Source organism: Loxodonta africana, chromosome 7, assembly GCF_030014295.1.
Source record: "Loxodonta africana isolate mLoxAfr1 chromosome 7, mLoxAfr1.hap2, whole genome shotgun sequence".
Classification (NCBI taxonomy): Eukaryota; Metazoa; Chordata; class Mammalia; order Proboscidea; family Elephantidae; genus Loxodonta; species Loxodonta africana.
In genome coordinates, this window is record NC_087348.1 from 82,993,529 (window position 1) to 83,003,328 (window position 9,800).

The following is a 9,800-nucleotide window of genomic DNA, read 5'->3' on the forward strand; positions in this document are numbered from 1 at the left end:
TATGCTTGAGGTCATTGTTGCAGACACTATGTCAATCCATCTCACCTAGGCTCTTCTTTTTTTTGCTGACCCTCTACTTTACTAAGCGTGATGTCCTTCTCCAGGGACTGATCCCTCCTGATGACACATCCAAACTACCTGAAAGGAAATCTCCCCATCCATGCTTCCAAGGACCACTCTGGCTGTATTTCCTCGAAGACAGACTTGTTCCTTCTTCTGATAGCCTGTGGTATATCCAACATTCTTTCCCAACATCACAATTCCAAGGCATCAATTCTTCTTTGGTCTTCCTTATTCGTTGTCCAGCTTTTGCATGCATGTGAGGCTACTGAAAATATATCATGGCTTGGGTCAGGTGCATCTTAGTCCTCAAAGTGACATTTTTGCTTTTTATCACTTTAAAGAGGTCTTTTGCCGCAGATTTGCCCAACACAATATGTCCTTTGATTTTCTGACTGCTGCTTTCATGAGTGTTGATTGTGGATCCAAGTAAAACAAAATCCCTAACAATGTCAATCTTTTTTCCATTTATCGTGATGTTGCATATTGGTCCAATTGTGAGAATTTTTGTTTCCTTTATGTTGAGGTATAATCCACACAGAAGGACTTTAGTCTTTGATTTTCATCAGTTAGTGCTTCAAGTCCTCTTTACTTTCAGCAAACAAGGTTGTACCAACTGCTTATTGCATGCTGTTAATATGTATTCCTCCAATCTTGATGCCGTGTTCTTCATTCATATAGCCTAGATTCTCAGATTATTTGTCCAGCCTATGGACTGAATAAATATGATGAAAGGATACAACCCTGACACACACTGTTCTTGATTTTGCAGTATGCAGTATCTCCTTTCTGTGTTCCAACGACTGTGTCCCTGTCTATGTACAGGTTCCTCAAGAGCACAATTAAGTGTTCTGGAGTTCCCTTTCTTTGTAGTGTTACCAGTAATTATGATCCACACAGTAGAATGTCTTTGCATAGTCAATAAAGCACAGGTAAACATCTTTCTGGTAGTCTCTGCTTTCAGCCAAGATCCATCTGACATCAGCAGTGATATCGCTCATTCCACACCTTCTTCTAAATCTTGCCTGAATTTCTGTCAGTCCCCTGGCCATGTACTGCTACAACCATTTTTGAATGATCTTCAGCAAAATTTTACTTTTATATGATATTAATGTTATTGTTCAATAATTTCCACATTCAGTTGGATCTCCATTCTTTGGAATGGGTACAAATATGGATCTCTTCCAGCCTATTGGCCTGGTAGTTGTCTTCCAAATGTCTTGGCATAGGTGAGAGATCACTTCCAGCTCTGCATGGCTTTGTTGAAACATCTTATTTGGTATTCTGTAATTCCTAGAGCCTTGTTTTTCACCAATGTGTCCAATGTAACTTGGACTTCTTCCTTCAATACTATTGGTTCAGTTGTTTAAAGTTAAATTATAATGAATTGTTTTGTAAAATTAATTATTTGTTGTCTATTTTCCTTTTTTGCATCCACATATTTTTATATAGATAGCATTCCCTGGCATGCCAGTTACAGTGAGAGTCATCCTCTCTACCTTCTCTGGAATGTAGCTGAAGGTTCTAAGAATAATAATCCTAGGTTAATTTCTCCTTGAGGGATCCTGCCCTATCCTTCTCCCTTCCAGTCAGCTGAACTCATGTAAGGAGAGGTAGCATCTATGCCTACAACATAATTGGCAGGGAAAAAGCGACAAAGGGAATTTATGGATTGATGTGCTTCCTCTCAGCTCCACCTGGTTAAGTATCTGAGATCTAGTATCATCTGCATACCCAATGGTATACTGATGCTGTCTTGAACTAACTTGGGTAAGTTGACTGTGCATATCTCTTTTCAGCTCTGGATTCAGTGACATCACGTTGGTAGCTTGAAATTGGTCATGGTGGGAGCATTTAAGCCACAGAAATTGGCAACTGCTGCAAATTCTGGTATTTTCACTCAGAGTCAATTTTTCAACATTTACCGACACTTCACTGGATATACCTAACCAAAGCCCTGGCCCAAGCGTGGGATAAAACTTTTACTCTCTGTCACCATTTTTGTCCCCCCAGCCCTATCCTGCTTTTCCCATCTCCAGCCTCTAACTTTAACACCCAAGGCTTTGCTCCAGATGGGTGAAATTTTAATGTCAATAAACTTGTTCTCAGATAAAGACCCCCAGCCCCAGACCTCAGCTTCACCATCACATACAGTTTTGTGAGATCATGACGAATCTGGCGTTATTCACAGCCCTCACTCCAGGTTCCAGCAGGATACTCTGACACTCCTACAAAAGATAGACACTTTCTCTATCTTCCATGGATAGCAGGTGAAGAAAGAGAGAACTGGTAAGTTCAAACAGACATAGGGAGATCTCCCAATCTGGAAGAAACTACCCTTAAGGTTTAATATATTATTTTTTTATTTCAGGTATTGAACACTTACTAAGTTACAAATATAATTATAAACCATTTATGTATATTTTCTTTTATCACTGTTATCATGTTTATATCAAAAGCATGGATCTCAGATAATTTAAGTAGCTTCCCAAAGATTACAAATCTGTTAAGTGTTAGAGTTAATGCTTTTTTTTCCCCATTCAGTTATATTACTGTTGCTTTGCTACTCATTCACCTCCTGTACAAACTACAGCAAGTTGTCAGATCCCTCAATCTTCAACTATCATGGGAAACCATCATCCTTTGCTTACTATCAATGCCTGTCACTGTCAGAAAGAGTCAGTTTGAGATTTCTATTAATGCTTTCTGCATTTGGCATATAGCCCATCTAGGAACAATCTTCCACATGTCTCAACAGGTTTTTCTTCATGTACTGTGGTTTACTTGTGCCCTTGTTACAGATATCTTTTCTTTCCCTTTTTTAAGGAAAAGTCTTAAATATGACTGCCAGGAGCTCAGACTTTGATGGTGTCTACTTCAAATTCTGAGTTCCTTGCATATGCTTCCCCATATCTTCAGATGAAGTTATGCCCTGATGTTCCATGATGTCCATGGAGTTCATACCTGCAACAGTCATTCTTGTTGGCATCCCAGGGCTGGAGGCAGAGCATATATGGATCTCCATTCCCTTCTGCTCAATGTACAGTATCATCTTCCTGGAAAATGGTGTCATTCTTCACATCATCCCAATTGACCCTGCCTTGCACTAACCCATGTACTTCTTTCTTGGTATGTCGGCCTTTGTTGAACTGAGTGTCTCTATTTCCACCTTGTCCACTGTGCTAGGCATATTCGTTTTTGGCATTACTGATATCAGTTTTGATATTTGTCTGCTCCAGATGTTTTCTATGCATTCCTCTACCTTCATGGAGTCAGTTGTCCTTGGCCTCATGTCTGCGGATGATCTACACAGCCATCTTGATTATGCCCTGCATCACCGGGATGGGTGCCACCATTGCCTTGTGAAGTGTAATGCTCATGTTTCCACTGCTGCTTCTCCTAAAGTGTCTGCCTTTTTGTGACTAAAACATTCTCCCACAGTCTTATTGAGTACACTTAGACCTTATCAAATTGCCCTGTGGAGACACTTATCTCAGTAGCATCCTGGTTAGGTTTGTCATTACCTCCACCTTTGGGCTGGACTCATTACTCCTTGTGGTTTCTTACGTGCTGATTCTCCATATAGTACTGGGAATAGTTTTTGGCACAGGATGGTGGAGGGCACTCAACACTTGTGTACCACCTATCTGTGTTGTGCCTGTGTATTATGTGCCCATGGTCAGTCTCCTACTGTTACACTGCTTTGGGTGGCACTTACCTCCACTCCTGTAGATTACCATAGCCAATGCCTATCTCTTTTTCCCACCTGTCTTTAATGCCGTTGTCTATAGTATCAAAACCATGGAAATTCACAATAGCATTGTTTCCGTACTATCCAGAAAGACTGGTGGGGTTTGGCTGAGACAGATGACACCTGAGAACACAGGAAGTTTGATCAGAACTTAATTTCCGCATATATGCTTAATGAATAAAAAAAAAATCTATAGATTATTGTCATATTTTAGTGAGCTATAAGCTTCATGATTACTGGTGATTGGAATGTGAAAGTTGGAAACAAAGAAGAGTCAACAGTTGGAAAATACGGCCTTGGTGATAGAAACAATGCTACAGGTCACAGAATAGAATTTTGCAAGACCAACAACCACTTCATTGCAAATGTTTTTTTCAACAACATAGATGGTGACTGTATATGTGGACCTCACCAGATGAAATACACAGAAATCAAATCAACTACATCTGTAGAAAGAGATCATGGAGAATCTCAATGTCATCAGTCAGATCAAGGCCAGGGGCTGACTGCAAAACCGACTATCAATTGCTCATAAGCACGTTCAAGATGAAACTGAAGAAAATTAGAAAAAGTTCATGAGAGCTGAAGCATGACCTTGAGTATATCCCACCTGAATTCAGAGACCATCTCAAGAGCAGATTTGACATGTTGAACAATAATGAACAAAGACAGATGAGTTATGGAATGACATCAAGGACATCACACATGAATAAAGCAAGAGGTCATTAAAAAGACAGGAAGGAAAGAAAAGACCAAAACAGATGTCCAAAGAGACTCTGAAATTTGCACTTGAAAGTTGAATAGCTAAAGCAAATGGAAGAAATGAAGGAAAAGAACTGAACAGAAGATTTCAAAGGGAAGCTTGAGAAGACAAAGTATTATAATGACATGTGCAAAGACCTGGAGTTAGAAAACCAAAAGGAAAGAACACACTTAGTATTTCTCAAGCTGAAAGAACTGAAGAAAACATTCGAGCCTTGAGTTGCAATATTGAGGAAAATATCACACGATGCAGGAAGCATCATGAGAAGCTGGAAAGAGTACATAGAGTTACTGAACCGAAAAGAATTAGTTGATGCTCAACCATTTCAAGAGGTAGCATATGATCAAGAACCAATGGTACTGAAGAGAAAGGTCCAGGCTGCACTAAAGGCATTGGTGAAAAACAAGGCTTTAGGAATTGACGGAATACCAATAGAGATGTTTCAACAAATGGAAGCAGCACTGGAAGTGCTCACTCATCTATTCCAAAATATTTGGAAGATAGCTACCTGGCCAACAGATTGGAAGAGATCCATATTTATGCCTATTCCAAAGAAAGGTGATCCAACCGAATGTGGAAATTATCGAACAATATCATTGATCATTCAAAGTGTCTGAAGCAGTACATTGACAAGAAACTGCCAGAAATTCAAGCTGCATTCAGAAGAAGACATGGAACGAGAGATACCATTGCTGATGTCAGATGGATCTTGGCTGAAAGCAGAGAATACAAGAAAGATGTTTACCTGTGTTTTATTGACTATGCAAAGGCATTCGACCGTGTGGATCACAACAAATTATGGGTAATATTGCAAAGAATGGGAATTCCAACATATAATTGTGCTTATGAGGAACCTTTACATTTGAACAGTACAAGGGGATGCTGTGTGTTTTAAAGTCAGGAAAGTTGTGCATCAAGGTTGCATCATTTCAGCATACTTATTCAATCTTTATGCTGAGCAAATAATCCAAGAAGCTGGACTATATAAATAAGAATGGGGCATCAGGATTGGAGGAAGATTCGTTATCAACCTTTTTTATGCAGATGACACAACCTTGCCTGTTGAAAGTGAAGAGGACTTGAAGCACTTACTGATGAAGATCAAAGACCACAGCCTTCAGTATGGATTGCACCTCAACATAAAGAAAACAAAAATCCTTACACCTGGACCAATAAGCACTGTCATCATAAATGAAGAAATGAATGAAGTTGTCAAGGATTTCATTTTACTGAGTCCACAACCAACACCCATGGAAGCAGCAGTTAGGAAATTAAAGGACATATTGAACTGGGCTAATCTGCTGCAAAAGACTTCTTTAAAGTGTTGAAAAGCAAAGACGTCACCTTGAAGACTAAGGTGTCCCTCACCAAGCCAAGATATTTTCAATGGCCTCATATGCATGTGAAAACTGGGCAATGAATAAGGAAGACTGAAGAAGAATTGACACCTTTGAATTGTGATGTTTGCAAAGAATACTGAATAGTACCATGGACTGCCAAAAGAACAAACAAATCTGTCTTGGAAGAAGTACAGCCAGAATGCTCCTTACAAGCAAGGATGACAAGACTATGTCTCACATATTTCAGACGAGTTATCATGAGGGATCAGTCCCTGGAGAAAGATATCATGCTTGGTAAAGTAGTGGATCAGTGAAAAAAGAGGAAGATTCTCAAAGAGATGGATTCGCACAGTGACTGCAATATTGGCCTCGAGCATAACAATGATTGTGAGGATGGTACAGGATTCGGCAGTGTTTTGTTCTGTTGTATACAGGGTCACTATGAGTCAGAAACAACTGGACAGCACCTAACAACAACATAAGCTTTAGTGGGTGCAGAAAAAAAAGTAGTGCCACCTTTCCCATCTGAGAATGTAGAATATCATTACTATGAAGTAAACCTAGAAGAAGGTATAGGACTTGGGCCTTTTCCTGGTGAAGATATCACTTGTCTATTAAATCTTTGAATAGTCAACTCTGTTACATTCCCCCCTGGGAAATGCAAGGTGGGCTTTGGGGACTTTTGTGTTTCCAACTACATGTGATTTAGCGATATACAGATATTTATGAGTGAAAAGAATCAGGACTCGGATGAATATATATATTGGATTATTCTAGTTATATGAAATTTTAGAATAAGAATAACTAATCTGAAGTAAAAATAATCAGAAGAGTGGCTACTTCTGGTGGAGGCAGAGGTGAAAGAATGACTGGGATGGGAAATGAGCAAATTTATGGGAAAGTGAAAATGTTCTATGTTATATTACGGTTGTAGGTTACATAGTTGGATTGATTCGTTAAGATTTGTACAGCTAAGATTTGCACATATCAATGTATGTTAATTTTACATTAACAATTCTAAATAATACTAATAATGAGTGGGGATGGGTTGTGGGTGGAATTATAGATGATACAAAAATGACATAATGTCCATAATTATTGAAGCTGGATGATGGGCACATGGAAGTTCACTAAACTACTCTGCCTACTTGGTATATGTTTGATGTTTTGTGTAATAAAAAATTAAAAGAAAATCATACTAATGGTGTTGATGTTCAGTCTTGATGGAAAATGTACCATGCAGCAAAGACAACATTTAACTGGCCAGAAAGATTTGGTCACAAAAGCGTTTTGAACTTCACAATTTTATTTTTAGGAAACCATTTTATTTTTAATAAGCCAACGGTTAAAAAAAAAGGTCTGAAAAATGCTGTCAGGTCGATTCCAACTCATAAAAACCCAACTCAGTGCCGTCGATTCCAAATTCTTATTGACCCTAAAAACTGAAAACCAAACCTGTTGCCGTCTAGTAAATTCTGACTCAAAGTGTCCCTATATGACAGAGTAGAGCTGCCCGATAGGGTTTCCAAGGAATGCCTGGCGGATTTTAACTGCCAACCTTTTGGTTAGCAGCCATACCTCTTAACCACTATGTCACCAGGGTTTCTGTGTTAAAAGAAAATAATTAAAAATAAAAGCCTTATTCAGGACTAGATACGTGGTTTTAATGTGCATTCTCTAATAACTAATGATGTTGAGCCTTTTTTCCTGTGCGTGTATCTCATTATCTTTTTTTTTTAGTGAAGTTCAAATCTTGTTTTCAAAAAAAGATTTGAGTTAAAAAACAAAACAAAACCTCTTCAAATCTTTTGCATACTTTTTTAGAAAAGGATAAATTTTCCCTTTTTTTTAAAATTGAGTTGCAAATACAGTCAGATATTCTGGATACCAGCAATTTAAATATTTGCTTTGCAATATTTTCTCCAAGTCTGTGACTTTAATTTTCTTAATACAACATCTTAAGAACAGGTGTGTTAGATTTTGATGTAATCAAGCTTATCAATTTATTTATTTTTGGTACCTTCTAAGAAATCTTTCTAAATGGAAGTTCATAAGCAGTTCCATCTTCAGTTTTTGTTGTTGTTAGGTGCCGTCGAGTCGATTCTCCCTCATAGCAACCCTACGCACAACAGAATGAAGCACTTCCCGGTCCTGGTCCTGTACCATCCTCATTGTTATGACTGAACCCATTGTTGCAGCCACTGTGTCAATCCACCTCGTTGAGGGTCGTCCTCTTTTTTACTGGCCCTCTACTTTACAAACCATGAAGTTCTTCTCTTGGGACTAATCCCTCCTGATAACATGTCCACAGTATGTGAAACAAGTCTTGCCATCCTTGCTTCTAAGGAGCGTTCTCACTGTACTTCTTCCAAGACGGATGAACTCTTCTGGCCCTTTGGCAGTCTACACTATGTTCAATATTCTTCACTAATGCTATAATTCAAAGGCATCAATTCTTCTTCAGTCTTCCTTATTCATTGCCCAGCTTTGGCATGGATATAAGACCATTGAAAATAGCTTAGGTCAGGCGCACTTTAGTCCTTAAAGTGACATGTTTGCTTTTTAATGCTTTAAAGAGGTCTTTTGCAGATTTGTTCAATGCAAAGTGTCATTTGATTTCATGACTCCTGCTTCCATGGGTTTTGATTGTGGATCCAAGTAAAATGAAATCCTTGACAACTGCAATCATTTCTCCATTTATCATGATGTTGCTTATTGGTCCAATTGTAAGGATTTTTGTTTTCTTTACGTGGAGGTATAATCCCTACTGAAGGCTGTGGTCTTTAATCTTCATCAGGAAGTGCTTCAAGTCCTCTTTACTTTCAGCAGCTAAGGTTGTGTGTCATCTGCATAAAGAAGGTTGTTAATGAGTCTTTCTCCAATCCTGATGCCCCGTTCTTTTACATATAGTCCAGCATCTAGCAATTTTTGAATTTCAGATCTCACATTAAGGTTTTTAATCTGCTTTAAGTTCATTTTTATACATGCTGTATCATTAATGACATTTTTTAGAAAAAATGGATATCTAGTAGTTCCAGAGCAATTTGTAGAAATAACTATTCTTTCTCCATTTAATTACCTTAACAAATTTTGAGAATAAATTGACTTTATGTTAACATTTATTTCTTGACTCTGTATTTCATTACATATAATTTGTTAATGATTATGCAAATGCTAGTCTCTTGATGGCTATAACTACAGTAAGTCTTGAAACAAGATAGTATAAGTCCTCCTATTTTGTTCTTATTTTTCAAAATTGTTTCAGCTTTTCTATGTCTTTTGTTTTTCCATATAAATTTTAAAATTGGCTTGCCAATTTTAAAAAAATGCTTGAATTTTTATTTGGATTGTGTTGAACATGTAGCTAATTCAGAGAGAATTTAGCACCTTAACAATATTGAAATTTCTAAACCATGAACACGATATTTGTCTCAATTTATTTCAGTATTCTTTGGTTTCCTTGGCAATGAGATATCCTTCTCAGCATATATATTCTGCACTTATTTTGTTAGATTTAAGTGAAAGAAAAAAAATTAGTAACAGACATACTTTCATTTTAAGGGCTTTTTATTACCTACAAAACCAAAACTTAATGGGGGTTGGGTGAGGGTGGAACGGGAGGAATCCTGACCCATACTGCAAAAGAATTCATATTGCTCACCTTTTCCTGCCAGAAGCTGCTCTGCAACATTGCAAATTTGTCTTCTCTGGTTAGAAAAGGGTCCCGTACAACAAAACAATTACACCATTATTTGATGAAAAAGATGGTGGACTTTTTACCGTAAATTTCAAGAGATCTCATGGCTGTAGGTGGGTGGAGGGCCACCTGTTCAGGAGTTAGCTTTTTTTTTTTTAATTACTTTTGATGAAGGTTTACAGAACAAAC

At 37.9% G+C, this 9,800-nt stretch overlaps 1 pseudogene; it reads left to right on the forward strand.

The window, feature by feature from the left end:
* The first annotated feature begins 3,005 nt into the window (after positions 1 to 3,005).
* LOC135232177 (olfactory receptor 51J1-like) lies at positions 3,006 to 3,987 on the forward strand (annotated as a pseudogene).
* Positions 3,988 to 9,800: the final 5,813 nt, after the last annotated feature.